Raw genomic sequence first — 27,615 nt, 5'->3', positions numbered from 1 at the left:
GAAGTAAGCATACCACCTAGTATCCAGATCTTATTTTTTAATAGCAATTTCCAGTAAAACAGGAACCAGAGTTACTTGATGAAATGACTATTTACATTATTGATTCATTGACATTGGTTATTCATAGGACTGGGCAGAATGTATGAAAGGTAAGCATGGAGCATTTTGTAGGGCCAGAAAGCAAAAACATGCTAAACAAAAGAAAATCCCACAATGATGGGTGTATGTCAATGGACCACAGAAGCCAGCTGAAAGAGCTCCAATGGCCAGAGCTGGAACAACTGAAGCAATGAAATAAAGAGTATTGAATTATAACCCAAAGTATAAGATAAGTATCTATGAGTTGATACTAATATAAATAAATAATTGAAAGAATAAGGAATTGGGGAGATTAAATAAATCTGCCATGCAGAATAAGTCCAAATAATTTATATAAAGCAGTTAGTCTGACCTCAAGGAGGTGGAGCTTAACTCCCCACTCCTACAGCGTGAGCTGCATATAGAGACTTTCTTCTAAATAGTCTAGTATGGAAAGGGGAAAAAGTAGTAACTTTGCAGTGGAAAAACCTCACAAACTTTACATCAGCCAGGTGGTCAAGATTAACATCAACAGTGATAATTCACATTAATAGTATATACACTTTATATGATGTAATGAAAAGAGATGTTTTAGATGTTTTAGCTTTTTAATAGTTTCTGACAAATCACATAGCCTCAGTCAAAGCATGAAAAAAACAATTTAAATCTTGATTGAGAGACATTCTTCAAATGCTTTCTCAAAACTGTCAATGTCATCAAAAACAAGGAGTCTGAACTACTCTAAAGGCCTAAGGAGACATGATAAGTCAATGTAATGTGGCATCCTGTATGGGATATTGGAAAAGAAAGAATAATACTAGGTAAAAATTAAAGAAAGCTGAATGAAGTATGGACTTTCTTTAATAAAAATGTATTAATATTGGTGTATTAATTGTAACAAATCTACCATTCTAACATAAGATGTTATTAGGTGAATGGCGTGTGGAGTACATTGAACTCTCTGTCCTATCTTCACAATGTTTCTGTAAATTCTAATCTATTATAAAATAAAAAGTTAATTTAAAAATGAAAATAAATTATAAGAGGATCTCAGTATTCTAAGTTGATTTTTAAAAATAAAAATTTAAATATATTTTATATTAGCCTGTCACTAGTTATATATACATATCATGTTGGTGTTTTAAGGGGACATGAAATCCAACAATAATATTACTTTTATTGAGCACAATACTAGAACTTTGCAAGCATTTTCTTACATATCGAAAAAGCCTGCAATGCAAATGCTCTTATGCTAAAGAAACTGAAGTTATTTTTTTTGTGTTCTAATTTCAAAAATAGTGGGAATATACCCACTTCTGTTTTCCTTTAACATGCACCATTTCCAATTTTGGTTTCTTTTATCCTTTCTTTTCTCCACATAGTAATCATCTGACAGATTACCTTCTGCATCTGAGAAATATGTAGAGCCTTTACAGTTTCTAAAGTCAACAGTAATATAATTCAACTCAATTAAAATTATTGTTCACCAGAAATAAAATGTATTTTCCTTCTTTTAAAAAAGAATCTAATTTTCTTTTTCATATTCTATCCAGTTATATATAGTATATGTATACAAAATAATACACCTTGTCATCAGTGGTTTGCAATAATGCCTTTCTTGTATATGAATCTCGTATGCATAAGTGAATCAGCATATTGTTTTTTCTGTTAACAATGGTCTTTGCATTTATGCACTGATCCTGCACTATTTTAAAAGCTTGGTGATAAGTTTTAATATCTGATTAAGTTATTCTTAATTTCTTGCATTTGAGGCAATAATATTCCAATTATCCTAATTTGATAATTACACGTCATATACAAGTATAAAAATATCACATCACGTGTTTCCCCCAAAATATGCACACCTAATATTTATCAATACAAAAAAAACTACCAGACATGGAAAAAGGCACAAAATCACAACATTTAATGATGATAAACATCAATACAGCAAACTGATACTGAAAAAAATATTTCATTGAATTTGTAAATTAGGAAGACCAGCCTGACCAACATGGAGAAACTCTGTTTCCACTAAAAATACAAAATTAGCTGGGCATGGTGGCGTATTCCTATAATCCCAGCTACTCGGAAGGCTGAGGCAAGAGAATCACTTGAACCTGGGAGGCAGAGTTTGGGGTGAGCCGAGATCATGCCATTGCACTCCAGCCTGGGTGACAAGAGCAAAAATCCATCTCAGAAAAGAAAGAAAAGAATTTTCATCTTTATGATGTTGTGTATAACCATCAAGAACATACAGTCTTTCTATTTCTTCAAGTCTACTTTGTATCATTTGGAATGTGTTATAATTTCTTAGTTATGTAAATTTTGGATGTTTCTTGTTAAATTTATGCTTAATTATCTCATTTTTGAAATTATTATTCTTGCAAATGGGGCATTTCTTCCATTATATCTTCTTTCATGGTTTTAATATATGAATTTTTATAATTTTATAACTCCTTATTTTTCTAGATTATTTTGCTTATGTTAGCTACTGAATTGATACTTTCAGGTTTTTCTATATATACCATCATGTCATCTGCAAGTAGAAATAATTTTACCTCTTTCTTTCTAACTCTTATGTCCTTAACTACTTTCTTTTGGCTGTTTGCATTGGGTATTACATCTATACAATATTAAATAAAAGTAAATATATTGAACATCCTTATTTTCTTTGACTTCATTGGAAAAAATTCTAGTGTCTGTATATTAAATAAGATGTTGGCTTTGTGGTTGAAAAATGCATAAATACATGCACATACATATGACACACTGAATGACACAGTGTAGGCTTGAAAAAATAGAAAGGTTAAATATGTTCTTGCATGGTAATAATCAACATTATAAAGATGAAAATTCTTCCTAAATTAATTTACAATTTAACAAAAAATTTTTCTGGATCTGTTTGATTTATTGATTTTTATCCTCATTGAATGTTGAAATTTTGTACCTTTTTCCATGACCAGTAGTTTTCTTTGGTATTGATATATATTAATTGTGCACATATATACATATGTGCATACCTATATAAAATATGTATACCCACAAATTAACTCAGCATGTTAAAAACAATGATATATAATTGAACTGAATGACCTTTTAACATTAATGGATATTCATGTTAAACTCATATTTTACATTGATATATAACTATAAATTGCATTAATATATGTTGAATATTTTAATATGAGTGTGTATTGAATTTTTGTTAAATGCCTGTTCACATTTACAAATATGTCATATGATTTTTATCCTTGTCTCGGCTAATTTAATAGATTACATTAATGAATTTCCTTAGTTCAAATCATCTTTGCTTTCCTGGAGTGAACCCTTCTTTAATAGAATGTGGGATTTTTGATGCTTGCTATTTAAGATTTTCAAATTGATATTCACATGTGTGACTGGTTTATAGGTTTTTCTTCCTCAGGGAATGTGACTGTCTTCTTTACTAGGCTGGAAGCTCTTAAGGGTATGTTCAGCAGCAATTCTGTCATACAGGCTGAGTATCCAACAATTCAATTCAATTTTAACACCAACTATCTGGAGTCAGCACAGACCCCACAGGTTAAGGGTCTCAGTCCACCATAAGACTATCCTGACTTCAAATACTGGCTACAAGTCCTGGGCCTTTAGGCTACTTGTAATTCTGACCATATTCAAGGGATCCCATGACCTACCTTCGGTTTTGATGATTTTCTAGAATCACAGAACTCACAGATGTCACTGAAAGCACTGTATCATATAGCTAAATCGAAGATACAGTTAGGGCAAGATATTTGTTGAGGAGGTAAAGAGGATACACAGCTTCCATGTTTTCTGGAAGCATACCACTTTCCTAGAACATCAATGTTTTCACCAACCCAGAAGTTTCCTGAACTTTGTTGTTTTGGAGTTTTATCTGGATGTTTATTACATAGGCACGATTTGCTAAATCATTGGGCATGTGATTGAGATCAATCACCAGCCCCCTTCTCTTTTCTGGAGGCCAGAAAGTGGTGCTGAAAGTTCCAATGCTCTATTCCAGTGCTTGACATTATTTCTGGAGTGGCCAGCTTCTCCCTGGAAACTGTCTAACCCCACCATGTGTCAGCCTGTTAGCCTAGCTCAGGTATGGAACAAACAGGCTCATTATGAATACAGAAGGCACTTTTATCGCTCAGAAATTTCTAAGTGATTTAGAAGCTCTCTGCCAAGAAGTAGAAACAAAGACTAAATATATATATTTTTATTATACCACAGGGATCATACTGTGTATTTCTTTTTTTTTAGTGCCTAGCTAATATTGTGACTAGTACCAGTAATGGGTGCAAATAATTATATATTCAATGAGTGAATACAAGAGTGAATGAGCTATATAGTGTCAGCTAAGCTGTGGTTTATTTCAGGGAGGAAATTTGAACTTGCTCCACGTACATGATATTTGGGTATGTTAATTCATTGTATACCCTTTCAGAGCTTCCCAAAGCACAGGTTACTGCAATCCAGGGACTTGAAATCCTGATTTAAGAATTACCAATATGAGGATATTCATCAAAGTTTTCATTGTTACTTATCAAGTCCACAGTTATTTGAAAGCATGAATATTGCACTGATTAAAGTAAGAAGACATTAGGGATAGGTCCAAATATCAGATTTTCTTACTGCTTTCTTATTACACAAGTACAGATTAAGAGGGTTTTTAAAGTTCTATTTTATTTTATTTTATTTTATTATTTTTATTATTTTAGAGACAGAGGTATCAATATGTTGCCCAGGCTGGACTCCAACTCCTAGGCTCAAGCAATCTTCCAGCCTCAGCCTCCTGAGTAGCTGGGACTATAGGCATGCCACTGCACCCAGCAGACATTTAAGTGTTTTTAATTGTATTTTCTTTAAAAGTTTTAAAATCTAGATTATAGATTCTCTCTCTTTCTCTCCCTCTCTCTGTGTGTGTGCGTGTATATAAATACACATACATATGTGTGTATATATACGTGTGTGTGTGTGTGTGTGTGTGTGTGTATACATGGAAGATTATATATGCGTATACAATATGATCTCCCATGTATCCCAGTGTGAAAAGTTCTAGTTTTCAGATCAGTTTGAGAATAAAAAGAATTCAGTTTGATAGCCATAACTGATACTCAGTTAATCCTCCACATTTTTAATCTTCTGGATTTTGTAATTCTGTTGTGTTTTGTAGGAAAAGCAACTGTGTTATGTGAGAGATAAAACTTTTCAGCTTTCTCATGTTTTATTTTTTCAAGCCTGTTATAGAATTTTTCCATCTGGATGAGTAATGGAGAGGGATTTTTTTCTTCCGTTGCTATAATCCCTTATGTGAATTATTAATATATGTTTTTATTTATAATCCATTACCTTAAAAAAGAAAAAAAAGAGTCATGGCTGAGCAAGATCCAGCTGTACTTGGGCTCATCAAATGTCCCTAAGTGTTTTTCAGAGTTTCAGCATATTCCCAAACATGTTTCCATGAACATTTTCCCTTTATTTACAATCTCTTGTGTGTTTAAAGGAAATGTAAGCCTTATGTTTCTTTTTCATTTATACTTAACTCATCAAAATATTTTGTAAAGCAATTTAAATGTCCAAGAAGATTTTTATTACTGATTTTCTAAGAAACAGAAAGTCCTGTTTTGCCAACAAAACCAATGACTAAAGTTTGGGTCAGAACTTGAAATCAACAAGGTTTGAGTAGGTTCTAAACGTGGCAAATGTTTCTCTAAATCACAAATGAAGATTGTTAGGAAATCTTCATTTGCTAACTACAAAAAGGCAGTTTCATGAGCAAACTGATAATTACAAGGCTTACTGCTCAATTTCCTTTTGCTAGTATCTAGCTGTGGGCCAAACTATAGTTTTTCAGAAAGTATAAAATACACATACAAACCATGTGGGCATATTGTAGAATGCACCTATCAGCTAACATGAAATGAATAGTATTTAAATTCTAGTTTGTGAGGAAACATTAAGGAACTAAATTGTTCCATATCTTCATAGAATTTTTCATGCTAATTCAATAAATGAGTAAGATTGAGGCAACATAGAGATGCTTCACTTATTTAAAAGGTCAGAATGTTTCTCAAATCTTTCAGCAGATTTTACATAGGCAATCAATATAGCAACTCAGATTAGTCTTGGCTAGTCATTAAATCAAGCCAAGACTTTAATTTTGCAACAATATTAACAGGTGAAATGAGTATATTGGAGGGTAAAGCAGAAACACTTCCTGAGCTGTTTGAAAGTTTCAAAATACTGCTTTTTATGAAGTATAATTATCTTTCAGTTTCTTCAAATCAGTGAAATAATTTTTGACTTATTAAACAAGGCTCTTAAGCAAATAGTGAAGAAATTTATTATTTCATAAATTTGGGGGTTTAGGTTTGTGATAATGCTGGGAGTTACATTATCATTTTTAAAAGTTGTACATTTACATACCTGATTTCAAATACTGGTTCAACCATTTAACTACACTGAGCTGATTTTCCCATCTTTAAATAGGAAAAAAAAATCCCCTTGTCAGAGTTGCTGTGTAAAGGCAGGTGTTTAAGAAATGCAAGCTCTTATAGCATGAGAGCTCATAATATCTGGTGATGTTCAAGCCTGGGTGAGACCACTACCTGAAGGAGATACTGTAAAGATGTGTATCATACTTGATTTCAAGGCATTTTCCAACACTAGTCTATTCCTTTCTGATTCCCTCACCCAGGTATGTGTTTATAATTGTTTTTAAGTGTGCCCTAGACTCATGTAGCATCATTGTGACATATGATCTGTAATCTAACAACCCACTAAACAGCTACTAAAATTCATTTGAGAAACCACATTTGTCATTTTGACAGAGGAGTTAATACTTCAAGTAAGGGTGTCCCTGTTTTAATAAGGCAAGAAAATAATCCAGAAGGAGGCTTAGAAAAGTATGTTAGTCTCAAAAAAAACCCCACATATTGAGTACCCCAATGCTGGCTAGAGAAGACTATAGCTCATGGGAACTTTTTTGTTTGTTTTTGTCTAGGATTTTTAAAAGCATTAGTTCATTATAAAACAATACAAAACAAAAACAACTTTTCTTTATAAAAGCATAGAAATAGAATAGATTCTAAAAGGAAACAGTAAGAGGATGAACACTGGACACACATGCCACCCCTTTACTTCACATTTCCAGGACAACCTTGACAAGTCAGTCACAGCTATTTTCACCATTGAGCTCTTGCTGAGCCTCAACATTATTTACAATGTCTCATTCCATAAAGTTATGATAAATCTATTGGAGCTAACAGGTGCGCTTTTGTTTTTAATCTAGGACATTCTTTTATTCAAGAACTATTCTTAGACACACCATTATCAACTTCATCCCTAACATTGTTAGAAAAACAAATTGGGTCTCTCTTTATTATAAAAATTCTCAAAGGAGAAATTCTACAAAGAAATTCGTATTTGGAAGTTAACATAGTTTACTCTAATTGGCCACCATAACTAATAACTATCATGGAGATACTAGCAAGATGAAAGAAAACTGGATCTGTCTTGACAAATATGAACTTACTGTGAAAATGTATACTTTCTTATTTGTATAAAAATGAGAATTTCTTGCTGTTATATTTGTTGCATGAGATACAATTCTTCATAACACTGATGAATGGTGTTAGTTGTTTCTGATAGGTAGTTAAAAATAAGTTTGATGAAAAAGGCCACTGAAGCATGGAAAACAAGAAGAAACCACAAAGGAAAGAAAAAAAGGATAGTTTTTACTACTTTAAAATCAAAAACTCACTACCTCAAAAAGACCAAAATCAAAGTTTATAGACAAAAAACACTAAAAGAAATGTAATATTTAATTCAAAATTAGAAATATGATTGCTAAATAAATCTCACTAAAAAAATCAATAAGATAAAACAATACTACAACAGAAAAATGAACAAGGAATGTGAATGACTGCACAATTCACAAAAATAAGCGAAAGAAATACATTCTGAAGTGATTTAACATGTCTAGCTTCTTTAATAATAAAAGAATTTCTAATTGAATGAGCAGTAAAATGCATTTTCACATATTCAATCAATCAAAAAGGTTTACATATGATTGTCACCAGCGTTGTTAAGTGTGCTAAATCAGAGACTGTACAGCTTGCTGGAGAGAAAGAGAACTTACTTTTGAAAGTCACTTGAGAAATATGTTTCAAGGAGCTTTAAAATTTTAATCCTTTAAACTCAGTATTTCAAAATCTAATAAGTCTCCTTATAATCAGAGATAATAGTCAGTGGAGGTTCACAACAATACAGTTTACAGAGGTGAAAAAAATGAAAACTATCTAAAATGGCCAGTGAGGGAAATTTTCAACACAGAAGAACACTCATGTAATAGGATATTATAGACCTATTTAAAGTGATGTTCTTAGCATTTTTTACCTACAGAGGCAATGACAGTGGTATGTGTTCAACTGGAAAAAAATAGGTTAAAAAGCTTTACTGTAGCTAACATTTGCTGACTATTACATGACAGATACTTGTCTTATTTATTCTCTAAAATATCCTCATGTGATATATGCTATTTTTATTACCATTTTACAGATAAGGAAACTGAAGCTCAGAGAGGTTAAGTGACTTGCTCAAAAACACACGTAAAAAGAGACAGAATCAGAATTTTTCCCCATGCAGTCCAGTTGTAGAACCTGCATGCTTTTCAACTCACAGTCTTGCCTCAATTTTCTAATCATTAACAAAATTGTGTGTGTATGTTTAATTCAAAAGCATGTAAATATAGAAAAAGGAGTGAAAGAAAACACAGTATACAATTAATAGTGTATACCTCTCTGCAGCAGGTTTTTTACTTCTTACTTATATTTTTCAAAATTCTCAGATAAATATGTATTAATTTTATATTCAAAGACACAATTAATATTAAATATAAACAGAAAACTATTATTCCAGCCTAGCATATTTGGATATTTGTGTAATTGTGAATGTCACATGCTTATTCATATTCTTTAATTTTAGAGTGGAGAAGGAGCAGTTTTTCCATTTCCCTGATCAGAATTGAGTGAAGTTGACAGCAGGATTGCAGAAGTGGAAAGACCAAGGTAAGGGAAGCAGGGTTGGGAATTGCTGGTGTCTGTTTGTCATTAGGATTTGTTTTTCTTTCCCTCTAAGACCTAAATGTCTTTTAATTACAAGTCAGCTGATTCTGTAACTGAAAAGCTGAGTAGCAGATTACATACAGCCTGCTGTTACTGTAATGAGGAATGATTAGGATCTAGAACAGTTTTCTCTCTTGCATGGAAAAAAAAAGCACCAATTAGTGTTAATGAATCATTGCTTGAATAAGGCAGCCAGGTTTCTAGTTTTCCCAAAATATGAGAATGACTTAATTTTGCCCATGACATTTTGTGTTCTTATTATTATTGTTATTATTTTAGTTACACTGTTTGTAAATGAAATCTTTGTATACAAAGCCTATCTAAAGTTTTTAGATATACTGTTTAGAAACAATGATTAAGAGTATATTTAAATTTCTTACACTAAATATCAATGTACTGAGGCTGAAAGCAGCCTATTTTTGGTTACATACCTGAATTAAAGCTGTGTGCTCTTATTTTGGTAGCTTAGTCAAGGATTGATTTTACTGTCTGAATGGAAGGAGACAGGAGGATACTGTTTGTCAGGGACTGTTCCTTTGTGGTGTGTGATACAAATTGTGTAAACCTTTTGGAAGCTAATTTGGCATATTTGTCCAAAAGCTTAAAAAATGTTTGTACTGTTTGATAAAATACAAGCATTTCTAGGAATATATAACAAAGAAATAATTACAGGCACACAAAAGATTCATAGTTACAATATATAAAGTTGGAAACAGCCCAACATGAATAACTATGGATTCCTGTTACAAAGAAAGAAACTTTATTCTGTCTTGTTAATGGCAGTATCCGAAGTGTCAAGTACAGGGGCTGGCTGGCATGAACACATGTGTAGAGGGTGCCAGCCCCATGCCTGCCAGTGCTCTGCCCCTGTGCCACCACCACTGCTGGTGCACACACACCCATGGATGCCAACAGCCCCATACCCCTCTCCCATGCCACTCTGTCACCACCACCACTGCAAACACCCTGATGGAGGCCAGCACCCATGTGCCTGCCAGTGCCACACCTCAATCAAGAAGGATCTACCCTGCCATGCTGCTGCTGTTGGTGGTACTTGCAAATGATCACAGATCCAACTACCATTGCCCATTGAAGCACTTTACCTAGCACCACCCATCAGAGTGTTGTGACCAGTGGTCTGGGAATACCTCAGCCTCGACAGTACAGTAGATCCCTAACCTCAAGGGGACAGACAACAAAGCCAGGGTCCTGATCCAACTCCCCAGAATTAGAGCATCCAGCCCAGGAATCCTGAGCTGGGGTTTGGCACCCCTAAACTATTACAGAAACAAATCCAGTCAACTAAACCCATTTTATACCACAGTCAAACCCCCAAGGACATAAAAATTGTTAAATAAAAAATAAAAAAAAACCTATCCAAAAGACAATAACTTCAAAGACGAAAAAAAACATCAGCCACAAAGATGAGAAAGAACCAGCATAAGAACTCTGGCAACTCAAAATGCCAGTGTCTTTTTCCCTCTAAACAGTTGTACTAACTTCCCAGCAATGGTTGTTAACCAGGCTAAAGGGGCTGAAATGACAGAAATATAATTTGGAATATGAATAAGAATGAAGATCACTGAGATTCAGAAGAAAGTCAAAACCCAATCCAAGAATTCTAAAGAATAAAAATAAAGTGATACAGGAGATGAAAGACAAAATGACCATTTTAAGAAAGAATCAACCTGATCTTATAGAGCTGAAAATCTTACTCCAAGGATTTCAGAATACAATCACAAGAACTAATAACAGAATTGACCAAGCTGAGGAAAGAATCTTGGAGAACAAACACTGAATCTAAAAAGTAACTCAGACAAAAATAAAGAAAAAACTATAAAGAAAAAGGAAAAAAAAATCTCTGAGAAACATGGGATTATGTAAAGAGACCAAATCTATGATTTGTTAGTTTCCCTAAAAGAGAGGAAGAGAAAGCAAGCAACTTGCAAAACATATTTTAAGATATTATCCATGAAAATTTCCCTAATTTCACTAGAAAGGCCAACATTCAAATTCAGGAAATGCAGAAAACCCCTGAAAAATGTTAACACAAGAAGATCATCTCCAAGACACATAGTCATCAGATTCTCCAAGGTCAAAATGAAATAAAAAATGTTAAAGGCAGTTAAACAGAAGGGGAAGGTCATCTACAAAGGGAACCTCATCAGGCTAAGGGCAGATCTGTCAGCAGAAACCCTACAAGCCATAAGAGATTGGGGGCCTATATTTAGCATTCTTAAATAAAATAATTTCCAACAAAGAATTTCATAGTCATTAAAACTAAACTTAATAAATGAAGGAAAAATAAGATCCTATTAAGACAAGCAAATGCTAAGAAAAGTTATTACCACTAGATCTGTCTTAAAAGAGGTCCTGAAGGAAGTACTAAATACAGAAAAGAAAGACCATTACCAACCACTACAATAACACACTTACATACATAAACCAGTAAAACTTGAATGTAAATGGGCTAGCCCCAATTAAAAGGCACAGAGTGGTAAGTTGGATAAAGAAGCAAGATTCAATGGTATGTTGTCTTCAAGAGACCCATCTCACATGAAATGACACTTATAAGCTCAAAGAAAGGGATGGAGAAAAATATACTAAGGAAATGGAAAACAGAAAAAGCTGCAGTTGCTATTCTAATTTTAGATAAAATAAACTTTAAAATAATAAACATAAAAAAGACAAACAAGAGCATTACATAATAGTAAGGGTTCAATACAACAGGAAGACCTCACTGTGATATACATATATGATATATATACTTCTTGTTGTATGTTGTGTGTATATATATATATGTATATATATACAACATACAACACCCATATATACATACAACAATCTGGATAGAAGCACCCAGATTCATATATCATATAACATATATATATATAAAACATATATGTCATATATGAATCTGGGTGCTTCTATCCACATAGAAACACCCAGATTCATAAAGCAAGTTCTTAAGGACCTAAGAAAGAGACTTAGATAACCACATAATAATAGTGGGAGATTTCAACACCCAGCTGACAGCATTAAATCATCAAGACAGAAAACCAACAAAGATATTCGGTGTCTGAACTCAACACTTGGCGAAATGGACTTAATACACATTCACAGAACTCTCAACCCCCAAACAACAGACTATACATTCTTCTCATCTGCACATGGCATGTACTCTAAAATTGACTACACAATTGGTCATAAAACAATCCTCAGCAAATTCATAAATAACTGAAATCATACCAACCACATTCTTGGACCACAGAGCAATAAAAATAGTAATCAATGCTAAGAAAATCACCCAAAATCATACAATTACAGGGAAATTAAACAACCTGCTCCTGAAAGACTTCTGGCTAAATAATGAAATTAAAGCAGAAGTCAAGAACTTCTTGGAAACCAGTGAGAATGAAGTAAAGCATAACAGAATCTTTGGGACACAGCTAAAGTAGTGTTAAGAGGAACGTTTATAGCAGCAAAGGTCCACTAACCAAAAAGTTAGAAAGATCACAAATTAACAACCTAACACTTGAACAAGAGAAACTAAAGAAACAAAAGCAGGCCAACCCCAAAGCTAGCAGAAGAAAGTCTAATATCCAGAATTTATAAGGAGCTTAAACAAATGTATAAGCAAAAAACTAAACAACCCCATTTAAAAATAGGCAAAAGACATGAGCAGACACTTTGCAAAAGCATGTGACCAACAAGCATAAGAAAAAACGCTCAACATCACTAAACTTTAGAGAAATGCATATCAAAACCACAATTAGACTCCATCTCATACCAGTCAAATGACTATTACTAAAAAGTCAAAAAGTAACAAATGCTGGCAAGGTTGTGGGGAAAAGGGGATTCTTATATACTGCGGTTAGGTATGTAAATTAGTTCAGCCATTATGGAAAGTGTTTGGCTATTTCTCTAAGAACTTAAAACAGAACTACTATTTAACCCAGCAATCCCATTGCTGGGTATATACCCAAAGGAATATAAATTGTTCTACCATAGAGACACATGCAAGTGTATGTTCATCACAGCACTTTCCATAGTAGCAAAGACATGGAATCAACCTATGTGCCCATCAGTGGTGGAATGGATAAAGAAAATGTGGTGCATACAAATCATGGAATACTAGGCAGCCATAAAAACGAGATCATGTCCTTTGCAGCAGCACAGGTGGAGCTGGAGGCCATTATCCTAAGCAAATTAATACAGGAAAAGAAAATCAAATATTGGAAGTTCTCACTTGAATAAAGAAATAACATATAATGAATGAAAGTAATTTTCTCTGAAAATATTTAAGAGAAAATTAAAAGTTAAGTTAAAAAGGTAGGACAAATCAGTATTGCAGTATATTAAGCTTATTTAAAGTAAATCTGTTTCTACAATTTGCATACTTTTACATGCCAGTGAACGTTCGGAAGGGTACAGAATAAAATGCTAACATGCATTGCTCCTGGGAAACAGGATCAAGATTGTGAGACAAGAGAGATAGATTTACTTTTAATATATAACTTTTGAATTATTGGTCCTTGTTCCAGGCACGTTCTTTTCAGTTTTAAAAAGCTGGCTAAAGTGTATACGTATTTTTCTCTGTATGTAATATTTGAAAATTGAAAGTCAATCTGAAAGTTTCATAACAAGATAAAAATATTATAGTTTTCTGTTTTGTAGAATTGCTGTGGAATTTTTTTCATCAAGCTCTTTTGGTATTTTTCTGATTTTCTCAATAAGCATGCATTACATTATAGTAAGCTTTAAAAGTAGTTAAAAGTTACATAGATATAAGTTGAGGCAAATGATCTCCTTATAGAACAGCTTGCTCAAGCTGTGTATTGTAATTCCTGGAAGGAACAGGATGATACAAAGAGAACATTTGTATTCTTGAGATTCATATATCCTGGCAACTAAAAGTAAGGATTAATAGATAAAGTTTCTCATGCTAACAAAATGTGATAAATCTCTAGGTTTTATTGGAGAATAGAGAACTAAGGGAGGAGAAGAGATTAAAAAAAGGTTTTATAGCTTGATACAGGTTGGTACCTCTATATCCCCTCCTGGATCCACAGCACTTACGGAACTCTGAACTCTTTGCTGAGTGCTGTAACAAACAGCAGAATCTGGGCAGGGGACTGAGATTGAGCAAAGAGATGGGAGTGAAAGTGGAAATATGGAGGCAGAGTGAGGGTGACAGTATGGTCTGTGTGGGCCATGACCCTAGGGAGACATTGTGACCTGCTACAGTATTAATCTATTCTTACACACAGTGATTTGCAAAAGAGTCTTTATTGATACTTTTCCAAAACTTCAGGCTCTCCAGAATAATGCGTACCATTGTGCTTCTCCTCTCTAATTATAGCTTTATTTACAACATGATACTCAGATAGGAGGATATTGGCAGTCTAATTCCCTCATGGGCAACAAAGTTGTCCTATGCAAACACTTTGGTGACAGCAAAAATGCTAAGTTTTTGGAGTTGTGAATCAGGAAAGATGCAGTGAGCTTTGTTATTGCTAAGCAAGACCTTCATTGCCACCTCTTTGTCACCTTGCTTTCACTGCCCTGCCCAATGCACTCTGGCTTCTGGCTTCCCCAAACGTTACTCAGCTGCAGCTGATCTCATCCTGGTCTCAATCACCTCTAATTTTCAAGCTGGGAAATGGCATTTTAAATTCTTCATCTTATTGGATCACTCTGAATAATTTGGCACTCCTGACCACTTTCTTGTTTTGAAAACTAAAGAGAGGTGTTCCCAATTGGTCCAACACCAGTTCTTTGCCCATTCTAGATGCTTACTCTGGGAAATCTGAAACACTGAGATATAACTCCCTTATATCCTTTCAAGTTTCCACTGCATCCTAATATCTCTTCTTAGCTCAAGGCTCATAATTCTAAATACATAATGATAGTGTGATCCAAAAACCTTACAGACATTCAAATCTCATATTTTTAAATTGTGCAAATTATCTTCCAAAAAATACACTTCTCTATTTTTATTTCTTACTAATTGTGAGAATCATCTTACCAGTCTTCCAAGCTAGAATGCTAGAGGCTTCCTTCTCTCCTCTGTTTCTTCTATCCACTGCCTTACTCTAACCCACCTGTATATTACAGGGGTCACCATCTGGCCTCAAACCACATCAGCTTCCTACCACTACTTCTGAGAGTGTAAGATTCAGCCCCACTGACCATCTCTCTGGCCCCTGAAAACAGCTCATTTTGTAATGACACATGATGCCCTTAAATATGTTCTTTTATCTGCCTAAAATAACATTTGCTGACTTGTCCAACTGGTGGAAATGTACATGTCTTACCAGAGTTATGTCACATATACCTCCTGCCGCATGTCTTCTCACATCTATACTTCAGGAAGAATTAAATATTATTGCAATTCTGGTTTCACAAAATATTATATATAGTTGTATTAATTTCCATTCCATTGTATTTTCATTGCTCCTTTCATGACTTTATTTTCCATAGTTTCATTAAAACAGGAATTAAATCAACTTGAGAGGCTTTCCAAGAATATAAAATAGATGAAAGTGATGAAAGAAAATATGTAGATATGGAGGACAGAAAACACACATCTAACTAAGGATTCCAGGTTATTTTTTCTCTGCAAGAAATCAAAATAACAGGAAGAGAAGAAATAACATAATTACAGAAAATTTTGTGGAGCTGAAAAATGTTTACTTATGAAATTGGAAAACCTCAGCACATTCTTGGCAATACTAATAAAGAATTTGCATGTTATTTGGGTAAAATATAAGATAGCAAGAAGAAACAAAACATCAGGCTAATTTTCATTTTTCTGCCATAGTTATAATTTTTGAAGGAGAAATGTTGAGATATAAGTATTTTATTCACAGACAATTAGTGTTTCCTATGTGAAAGCAATAGAAAAATATCATCAGATAGTCAAGGGTTCAGAAAATAGGTTGTAAACATTTTGAAAAATGTCCTAAGATGTAGTTCATCTTAAGTGTGCTATGAATGAAAATAAATGCTCAAAATAGGATGAGTAAAGATGGTGGGTGGCCAGTCTGAAGCAGCTGCTATGGCGACACCAGCTGCAGCAGGGGACGTGTGGCCAGAGCCACATACTAGGAGGAGCCTGCCAACAGAGACAAGCAGGAGTCCCACCCCCTACTGAGTTGGCAGGGTAGGAGCACTGCCCTGCCAGGTGCAGCTGCAGCCACCCAGCTGCAGCTGCAGACTGGGCATCTATGTGCTCTCAGAGACCCAGGAACCCCACCCCCAACTCCTGCAGGCTCAGAAGTGCCTGCTCCCTCTGTCTGGCCTCTCCCTGCTCCTGGCACCCACTGTGATTTTGGAGCAAAGTTGAGGCCAGTCCAGGTGTTGTCATGATCTGACCAGTTGTACCTGTGCTTAGGGCAGTGCTGACATGCCAGTCCCCTGCCATCTGGGTCCCCTCTGGACTTTGGGAACCAATAAGCATGGGAGAGAGGCTGAGGGAGTGCTGAGGGCAGCATGGCACGGGCTGCAAGTACCCCTCAGCACAAACAGCCTAGGCACCATGGGCATTATGGACAGCGGGTTGGTGGGAACAGGAGGCAGGAGGGCTCCTGGGTGGAAAAAGGCAAGTCCTTGATGAAGCCTTGCCTTCAAGCCAGGGCAGCCTGAAGCCGGGTGGCCAGGCTGACAGGTTCATGAACTGGAGTGAGAACTTACGGTGTTTTTTTCTGGGCTGCCCATGGCTGCCCATGAACCAGTCAGCATGCACTTCCTCCCATCTGAGCCCATAAAAACCCCAGACTCAGCCAGACTTGGAGAGAGGTTGGGATTACCAGCTGGGAGAAGGAGCTACCCACTTTGGGTTTCCTTGACTCATTAGGTCCAACTACCTGTGGAAAGGTGCTAGGAGCTACCGACTAGAGGTCTCTTCTTGTTGGAGGGTCTCCTCTCCACCAAGAACTAGACACTCCTTGAGATGACCAGCATGCCTGTGGAAAGGAGCTGCCCACTTCAGGTCTCCTGAGAGCCGTTCTATTGCTCAGTGAAGCTTCTCTCTGCCTTACTGATTCTCCAGTTGTCTGCAGAATTTATTCTTCCTGGATGTGGAACAGGTTGCGGATGACAAGGGGAGAAGAGAAGAGCTGTGACCCTTTGGGGACCCCAGACGTTAGGGGCTCTCTGAGCCAGGGCTGTGACACCCTCCTTGGGGCTTTGTGGTTCCTGGTGTCTCCAGGCTTCCGGCACCACTGTGTTCCCCTCGTCCAGATGTGGATGCCCACAGCAGAAGCTGCATGCAGTACCTCTTGTCCAGCCACAGCCTTGAATGGAGCTGGCACATATACTGGCAGCTGGAGCTGCCCACCCCATCACAGCCACTGGTATGCTTGGCTGTATGCAGTGACAGGACCCTACACTGCCACACCCCTCACCACTTTGTGCCTGCTCGCCCTTGGCAGGTGTGGGATCCAGGCCAGTAGCACGAGCCAAGTGCAGCCTCCTGGGCTGAGTGGGTAGAAGGAGCCCAGCAGGTGTGAACAATACTCAGGCAGAAGACACTGCCAGCCATAGAGGTTTCCAGTTGGTGAAGCAACACTCCAGGGATACTGTGACAGTAATATTATAAAAGGACTGATAGATTAGCCTACAAGACTATCACCAGCTATGATGCACTGTTATCACAAAAGTTATAATAATGATTTGTACCTCCGAATCACAAATGTTTGAAATGATCACCAAAATGAATTTTAAGAAAGCATATAGCATGATAATGGCTTTCATAGTGGTAGCTGGTTAAAAATTAAACTAAAACAATTGAAAGTTCTTTAATTTATTCTTGAAATAAACTGGTGATTTGGTGCAATTATTCCCAACGTAACAGAAACATCTCTGTTAGAATGTATCTCCAGATTTATGATTTCTATTAAATAATATCACTAAATAATATTACAACTATCTTTTTTTAGTACTGTGGTAGAGACTGTTTTGCTCAGTAAATCCACGATAACCTTTTCTTAGTCACACAGCAGAACTGTAGTTTCTAGGTTCCTTGCTTTAGGTATTGCCACATGACTGGGTTCCAGAACAAATAGAAGATTCTGGAAGCTGGACTGACATCCCACACTTCCAAGTTTGACCCATACAGAACATGGAGTCCTCTCTTTACTCACCTACGGTTGAATGGAGAGGAATCCAAGCATATAGACGAAGACAGAGCCTCAAATATAAAGAAACTTTGTAGCTGAACGACTGTGTAGAACAGAGTCCCTCATTAGACTGTGAATTTTTGAGTGTTAAGCCACTGAAATTATGGAAACACTTGTTAAAGTTTCTGTTTATTCTTACAAATACAAATACCTGAAAAAACAATAAAAGTAAGATCCAGGCTACTGGCCTGGATCCCACACCTGCCAAGGGCGAGCAGGCACAAAGTGGTGAGGGATTTGGCAGTGTAGGGTCCTGGCACTGCATACAACCAAGCACACCAGTGGCTGTGATGGGGTGGGCAGCTCCAGGTGCCAGTACAATAAAAGTGCCATTATGGTTGTGGGTTGTTTTTTTTTAAATGCTTTTCTTCTTTCCATTTGTTCTCTGTATTCTATAGTTTCTTTTATTAGTAATTTAAGTGAAAAAGTCTAGAGTCTTGCATATGGCACTAAACTATATTTATTTTATATCATCTCAATTGCTCTGTGCTTGAGCTTCTTGTCATATGTTTTTCCCATTCCTAGAGGTCTTATCACAGTGCTAAATATGTGGTAGGAGTTTAGTAATTGATGTTAATTTATCTTATAATTAATTGTCTGTATGAAAGACTTACATATTTTGCAACTTGATATCAAAGCTTTCCTTCTGCGATGTTAAGGATTCAACTAACAAATGTTGAGTGCTCACTTTGGGAAAGTACAGTTGTGACAGTGGAGGTATGATTGGGAGCAAAACATCGTTCCAAATGTTAGGAAACTTACATTCAATGGGGAGATAGACAAAGGACAGACAAGCAAATAACAGGTAACATAATTTCAAGGAGCAATAACATCTATAGAAAAGAAAATTAAAGCAGAGTTAAAATGGGGAAGAATTCTAGGTGAGTGATGGGGTCTATTTTATTTTAGGCAGAAGTGGTGTCTTAGCAGAGACTGAAGAGTGATAAAGAAGTATATCTTGGTAATTTTGGGAGAAGAATGTCCCAGGGAGATGGAGCAGCTGGTGTAAAGTTCTCCAGGCAGGAAGAAGCTCAAAATGTTCATAGGAGAATGAGTTTGACCATAAGTTACAAAAAGAATGGGAGGAGATAATATCAGAGGGACAGTGACTTATGAGCCATACTAAGGAGTTTAGACTTTATACAAGTACTAAGCAGTGTTAGAGTTTCTTTACACATAAAACCTCATTTGATTGTTACAACAAACCTGAAAGTTTCAGGTTGCAGTTTCAAATAAAAAGAAGGTGGTAGGAGAATTTAAGTAACATACTCCATTGTGAGAAACAATCTGCATTATATACCAAACCTGATTGGCACGAAAGCCTGTTTTTCAAATAACCACTGAAAAATACTGCCTCCAGATTTTGGCTAAGCCTTTCAATGTATGTACAGTACCTCGAATATTCAAGATTGTGACCAATCCTCTTCTAAATCTTTCTGGTACTCTACAGCATTTATTCTTCCTTGAGGAAAGTCAAAAGTTTCTCCTTCACACAAGAAAGTTGAAGGAATTTGCTGTGAATCAATGACAACCAATTTCTTTCCCTTTTTCACTAGGGCATACGGGGGTTTAGGGGGTGTATTAGGTGTATTAGTCTATTCTCACACTGCTATACAGAAATACCCAAGGCTGGGTAATTTACAAAGAAAAGAGGTTTAATTGGCTCGTGGTTCTGTGGGCTGTACAGGAAACATGGTGGCGTCTGCTTCTGGGGAGGCCTCAGGGAGCATTTACTCATGGTGAAAGGCAAAGCGGGAGCAGGCGTTTTAGGCAAAGCAGGAGCAGGCGTCTTATGGCAGGAGCAGGAGGAAGAAAGAGAGCGGGGAGGTGCCACATACTTTTAAGCAGGCAGATCTTCGTGAGAACTCTATCACAAGACAGCACCACACGAATGGTGTTTTTTTTTTTTTTCTTTTTTTTTCTCTATCGCCTCCCCACCCCTCCACGAATGGTGTTAAATATTCATGCAGGATCCACACCCAAGATCCAATTACCTCCCACCAGGCCCCACTGCCAACATTGGAAATTACAATTCAGTATGAGATTTGGGTGGGGACACAGATCCAAACAACACCAGGAAGTTTGTTATAAAATTTTAAAATTTTACATTCTGTTTTTGTGCTATTTTAAAAAAAACCAGTTAACTATATCCTGGGTTATATGACCTCCTTAGACACAAGAACAACCTGGTGAATTCAGTGCCTATGTTAGCATTTATATTTAGGATGGTGCTGACACCCAAGCCAAGTCGTACTACTTTTTTGTTGGGTTAATGGAGGTGGAGGAGTGAGTGGCAGCCAGCACTGAAGTAATAACCACCAGCAAAATGAAGGGTAAGCAATGTTTAGGTGGCCAGTAGGAATGAATGTTTTTCCATACTTCAAGCTGAAAAAGGCATGAGAGAACAAAGCCATCACAGGATACACACGTCCTCCATGTCTGCCTAATAGAAGGTGAACTCAGCTCTCACTCCACAAGCAGCAATTTAGTTTTAGCAAAACAACACTAGTTGTCATATTAAACAACTATTTGTTTGAATTGTATTGGTCCTGAAGTTTTACCTATTTTGTAAATTCATTTTGGTTTTATAGTTGTAGAGGGCTGTAGCATTGATAATTTATACCTGCTTTATGTTACTAAATATTAAGAAGGCACTCAATAAAAATAATTTAAATACAAATTGGGATCTGCAGAAATGTTTCCTTTAAAAGAGATTCACACTTTTTTTAAATTTAAGAAATACTGATTTAAAATATACAACAAATGTAGAGGAGAGAATTCTAAATATATTTTGCTAACTTTGTTAGCATCTAACATATATACAAAACATGTAGCTCAAGCTAGATGACATGTAAATTTAACTACAAGGTTGTTCATTGGAGTGTACTTTATGACAGTAATGATTAAAAACATTTAAATAGAAAACTAAAATTTTTATTATTAGAGAATTAAATAAATGCTAAATATTACACAGTTGAATACATTTTACACTTCAGAATGATACTATAGATACATGTTTATTGACTTAGAAAAATATTCACTGTGTATTGTTAAGTGAAAAGACAAAATGTATATGTAATTTAATCCTATTTAGTGAAAATGTGTGTTTGTGTGTGTGATGTGTAGTGAAAATTTATGCATAAGAAAAGGCAAAAATATACCATGGGATTTAGTCATCCTCTCTGGGCTGTGGGATTATGAGACATTTTCTTTTTTGATTCACCTGTGTTTTCTAACTTTTCCACATTGATCAGAAATCAATTTTGTCATTAAAAAGAATTAAATTTAAAATGTAATTTAAACATTCCAAAAGACATTCAAAATAACCACATCAGTTTGGAAATAAGCATCAAGGAGAACTTCCAACAGATTACATATGAAAGATTAAAGAGTGTGTGAGGCAAAAGATGGCGCATAGATTTTGAAAATCCTTTGAGAAATATGAAATAACATCAGAAATATTCATTGGAAATAACAGGATGGGGCATCAGAAAACCACTCCTGGGAATAGCTCACTTACACACTGAAATGTGGATAGTTTCTCACAGTTCTGGGATGTAATTGTACTCTTTTATCTTTCCCAAATGAAAATAACAGATACCACTGGAGTCAGGTTGTACTTTTCTACCAAGAAACTAAAAGCATTTTTTAAAGAGTAAAATTTTAACCATGATTTCCTAATGATTCATGATCATAAAAAGAAAAATTTTAATCATTTATGTACCTCATCATTTTGAGAAATAAATGACATACATAACTTCAAAAAAGTAAAACTTGAAAGGATTATACATTTCCTCCCCAATTATTTCTGTAGAAAATTTAGAAAGTATAGAAAATTTCAAAATATGAGCCAAAATATTTGCATTTCCCCCACCCACAGAAATGACTATTAACATTTTAATGCATGCATTTGGTCTTTCTCATCTGTATCTATGTCTATATATCTTAAAACTATTTGGATGTAGTAAACATACCAATTTATAAACTATTTATTTATGTAAAATATGCTCAGAGCACTTTTCTTCATTAAAAAAATCTTAGCAAACAAAAATATTGACTATTTTGGCCAGGTGCAATGACTCACACCTGTAATCCTAGCACTTTGGGAGGTCAAGGAGGGTGGATTGCCTGAGCTCAGGAATTCAGACTAGCCTGGGCAACACAATGAAACCCTGTCTCTGCTAAAACTTAAAAAAAAAAAAATTGGCTGGGCATGGCAGCATATGCCTGTAGTCCCAGCTACTTGGGAGGCTGAGCCAGGAGAATTGCTTAAACCTGGGAGGTGGAGGTCGCAGTGAGCTGAGATCACGCCGCTACACTCCAACCTGGGTGACAGAGCAAGATTCCTTCTCTAAATAAATAATAAAAAATAACTATTTCTAGTAGTCTTTTATTAAATAATTTTCAAGTTGTTGTAGAGTATTAGAATATTCTAATTGTAATTTTTCTATTACAAACAATACTGAGAGGAACATAAAACTTTGAACTTCTCTTTAATTTTTATTTTTTAGAATATATTCCAGAATTAGAGTAAATGGCTTAAGATGTAGACAGTTAAAAGTACTTAAATGTACTCTAAATGGCAGGAAGGCCATTTTTAAAGAGCAGAATTCGCTTGAGATCATGGAATTAAAAACATCCGACACATCAGATTAATCTTCATATTACATTATAAATATTTACAGTTTTCTTAAGAAGAAGTGGAAATAGCTTTATGCTTGTTTGTTTCTTTGCTTATTTTCAATGCTGAGAAAGAGAAAAAGTGCTCCTCCATTCCCTGATCCTGGCTCTGACCCCACCTGTGAGATGATTTTAATGAGAAGCCCTACTATGGAAACACATGTTGTATGCCACATGCATTCCAAAAGATTGGATTCTGGCCTTTCTACCCCATATCTACATCACAGGGTTCAGATGAAGAGTTGGGTAATGTATGTGGGCTCTACCTGATAGCTCCACCCCAAATCCACCGTGACTATTTTATTTCTATGTGTTTGTGATGCTTTCCCCACAGACCTTGAGTTTCATGGGAGCTGGGTCTGTTTTTCTCATTCACTGTTGTATCCTCTACATAGAAATACTGATAAAACAGCAGAGTAGAAGAGTGTCTGCTTCCTCATAATCTTCCACCACAGGGAATTCGTTTCGGTTTTTAGCCTTTGCCAATTTGATAGCCAAATATGGAACTTATTGTGCGATACTGGTACGGTTGAATTTAAACTCCTATGTTTATTTTCCTTTTGTAATTTGCTTCTTTGTGTTCTTTGCCTATTTTTCAATTAAAGAATTCCCCTTTTTCCTGTTGATGTAAAATCTTTTTTAAATGTATCAGATAGCAACCCTTTGTCTACCAAGTACGTTGCAAATATTGCCTCCCTGGTTTCTTACTTGTAGTGTTTTTAAGATACACATAATTTTACTTTTTTTCTTAAATATATGAATGTTTTCCTCAATGGTTTTTGCTTTGTACTTAGAAAGCCTTTCTCTAATGCTTGTCAAATTTTTTTGTGGCTTTATTTTTTAAAATTTTAAGCTTGCTAATCTGCAAATGTCATGATGATGAGCATTTAGTACTGGGATATCTTCTTATTGGTCCCAAATGCTAAAGAATAACTACTTATTATTGCATGACTTCCTCCTTGCATGGAGTTACTTCAACAAAAGCCTTAAAAAATAATGTTGATTTTTTTCCCTATAGTTTAAAAGACAGGTGTTTTACTCTGAGCAATATGGAAAAACTTCCTATAAATACTCCAAATATTTTTCTCTTTTCCCCAGATTCCATATTCATAGTGATAGCTATAAGTAGCTACCACAGTTCTTATTTAAATAGTTCTCTATATTTGCTCTATCCCTGATCCTTTGAGACTAGGTCTCAGAGAGTCAACTTTCCACTCTGCCACTCACCAACTACCTGGAGAATCTTTTTGTTAGCCACAACTCAGTGATGACATAGCAATCTACAATCCTTCTTTGGGGAGAAGTTGGGAAGAAGGAAATCTGCAGATATTGATCCAATAATAATTTTCAGTGCCACCACAAAGTAAAAGCTACCATTCTTTGATGAAGGTGATGGTCATTTAATGCCATCTATGATAAAGATGGTAAAACTCATAAGCTTTGCTTGTTAAATCATTAAATTTCTTTAACTCTAATTCTTTTACAATGTCACTTATGAACATTTTCCCAAAGGAAATGGTTCACAATAAGTTCCTTGATCTGTTTTATAAGCTTCCCTGATTTCATTGCATTCAATGGTGAGTTTACTCAGAGGTGGGCCAGGCCCCCGTCAGCTCATGCAGCTCCTGTGGTCTAACAAAACAAAACCTACTCTTCTTCCAGGTGGGTGGCAAGTGAATTCCTGAGTGTGGGTCAGATTTCAGCCTCAAGGTGTTCTTCAGCCTGGCCCTCTTATGCAGGGCACAACCTACACAATTGCACAGAGTGGCAGGGTCTTTGATGCCTCTTATTAATATACATGGCATACAATTGAAAAGTGGCAACATGGAGGACAGCCTTCATATTCCTCCATGAAGTTTCCATGCCAAGATCTTGAGCTGGATGAACCGTGGTTCTAATGAACAATTTGGGACATTCTTCCATAGAAGACAGATACTTTGAATAAATTATCATTAAAAACTGGTGGTGCCATGTAGGCCCCTCTTTTCCTCGACATGTAATTAAAAGCAAAACAAAACAAAGCAGAAGTTTCTGGTGAACATAGTACAACTTTGGCTTTATTTTGCCCATGATCACTTTTATATTGAGAGACTGAAAGAGTTGTCATTTATTTTTAGTGAATATTACCTGAATTGGAGCTCTACTCATACTAAAATGTACAAAAAGAAAAGCAATTAAAATGTTTATATTTTTGGTCTCTAATTAATGCAAGTATCTGTGGAGGCAATGCTCCTAAGAGTAGCAGAAACAGCTAGCTAAGCTGGAACCAGGGTCTGTTACTGAAGCCTTTAAATTTAGGATGAATCTCCCTGATGCCTGACTCCTATCACATGCCTTTTGCTTGAGATTTGGATAGACTTTGTTTTTTAGGGCCATATAGTACAAAAACACTCGATAAATGTTCATGGAAACAATATAGTCTGCATCACTACAATTGTGTCTTTAATGTTTTGGGGCAGGTTGATGGGGCAGAGAGAAATTAGAGACAGGTGGGCGAGGCACCAAGCACAACTGTGAGGCATAGGCTGCCTAGGAGCAGTGGGAGGAGCTAGCAATGGGACATACTGCACATTTGATGAACTCAGTCACAAGGAACAAGTTCAAAGACTTTCTTGCATGACTGATGGAAGGCCTCTGTAGGTTTGTGTGCCAGGAAGAGAGCCACATCTGTGTCTCTAACCAAATAACCTTCATCTTGGGCTTCACTTTTAGTGTAAACTTTATCCTACTCACTGATGTCTTAATGGAAGTGTGTGAGTCCTCTTAGGCAACTCACAGCTTTTTGAACCCTGACTGATGGCTATGGCAGAACTTCTTGTTAGCAATGCCCAATTAGCTCTGTTTGGGACTCATCAGTAAATATAAAATTATTCCCATACAAAGTTTGAATGGCCCATTTAAAACATTTAATTATACTAGATTATATTGCCTGAAAGAAGTTTTGTGTTTTCAAGGTATTTATTAATATAATCCTTGAGACTGACAAGTATTATCTGTACTCCTCTTACTGTCATCATGAGTTGTGATGTCATGGCCTATTCATGGGTCCCAATTCTCAATTTTAAAAACAATGCAATGCATCTGCATCTCCAAACAGATTTTCTTTGTTTGAGATTGGGTTTGAGTGGGAAGGGTGTATTAGTCCATTTTCACATTGCTATAAAGATACTCTCTGAGACTGGGTAATTTATAGAGGAAAGAAGTTTAATTGACTCACAGTCCTGCATGGCTGGGGAGGCCTCAGGAAACTTTCAGTCATGGTGGAAAGGGAAACAGGCACCTTCTTCACAAGGCAGCAGGAGAAAGAAGAATGAGTGAAGGAGAAACTTGCCAAACACTTATAAAACCATCAGATCTTCTGAGAACTCACTCACTATCATAAGAACAGCATGGGGAAAACTGACCCCATGATTGAATCACCTCCCACCAGGGTCCTCCTTCAACACCTGGGGATTATGGGAATTACAATTCAAGATGTGATTTTGGTGGGAACACAAAGCCTAACCCTATCATTCTGCCCCTGGCATCTCCCAAATCTCACGTCCCTTTCACATTTCAAAACCAAGTATGCCTTCCCAGCAGTCTCTCTAAGTCTTAATTCATCCCAGCATTAATCTGAAAGTCCAAGTCTAAAGTCTTATCTGAGACAAGGCAAGTCCCTTCTTCCTATGAGCCTTAAAATCAAAAGCAAGTTAATTGCTTTCAAGATAAAATGGGGGTACTGACATTGGGTAAATGCTCTTATTCCAAATGGGAAAAATTGGCCAGAACAAAAAGGCTATAGGCCTCATATAATTCCAAAACTCAGTGTGGCAGTCATTAAATCTTAAAGCTCCAAAATGATCTCCTTTGAGTCTGTGTCTCACAGCTGGGGCACACTGATGCAACAGCTAGGCTCCCACGGCTTTGGGCAGCTTCTTCACAGGCTGGCATTGACTGTCTGTGGCTTTTCAGGTGAACAGTGCAACCTGACAATGGACCTATCATTCTGCGATCTAGAAGACAGTGGCCCTCTTCTCACAGGTCCGGTCCCCACTGGGGCACTGCCTAATGGACCTGTGAGAAGAGGGCCACTGTGGGGTTCCAACCCCACATATCCCCTTCACACTGCCCTAGAAGAGGTTCTCCATGGAGGCTCTGCCCCTGCAGCACACCTCTGCCCAGACATCCAGGCATTTCCATACAGCTTCTGAAATCTAGGTGGAGGTTCCCAAACCTCAGTTCTTGCCTTCTGTTCACCCACAGGCCCAATACCATGTGGAGTCCCCCAAAGTTTGGGGCTTGCACCCTCTGAAGCAATGGCCCGAGCTGTAACTTAACCCCTTTTCTCCATGGCTGGGACACATAGCACCAAGTCCAGAGGCTGTACATAGCAGCCAGTTCTCTGGGCCTGGCCCACAAAACCATTTTTCCTCTTAGGCCTCTGGGCCTGTGATGGGAGGGGCTGCCACCTAGCTCTCTGAAATGCTGTGGAGCCATTTTCCTCATTGTCTTGGTGATTAACATTCAGCTCTTTATTACTTATGCAAATTTCTGCAGCT

At 36.4% G+C, this 27,615-nt stretch overlaps 1 long non-coding RNA gene across 1 annotated transcript; it reads right to left on the bottom strand.

The window, feature by feature from the left end:
* Nucleotides 1-1,532: 1,532 nt before the first annotated feature.
* LOC116558950 lies at nucleotides 1,533-26,869 on the bottom strand. The gene is made up of 3 exons (XR_004272246.1): nucleotides 26,616-26,869; nucleotides 16,281-16,285; nucleotides 1,533-1,543 (listed from the first exon to the last, which is right to left on the bottom strand). It is a non-coding gene; the product is annotated as an uncharacterized LOC116558950 (long non-coding RNA).
* Between the last annotated feature and the right edge of the window lie 746 nt (nucleotides 26,870-27,615).

This window comes from Sapajus apella, unplaced genomic scaffold, assembly GCF_009761245.1.
Source record: "Sapajus apella isolate SASKATOON/1434 unplaced genomic scaffold, GSC_monkey_1.0 scaffold22, whole genome shotgun sequence".
Classification (NCBI taxonomy): Eukaryota; Metazoa; Chordata; class Mammalia; order Primates; family Cebidae; genus Sapajus; species Sapajus apella.
Note: the sequence above shows the minus strand (reverse complement) of the source record. Positions and strands in the feature narration are given on the sequence as shown.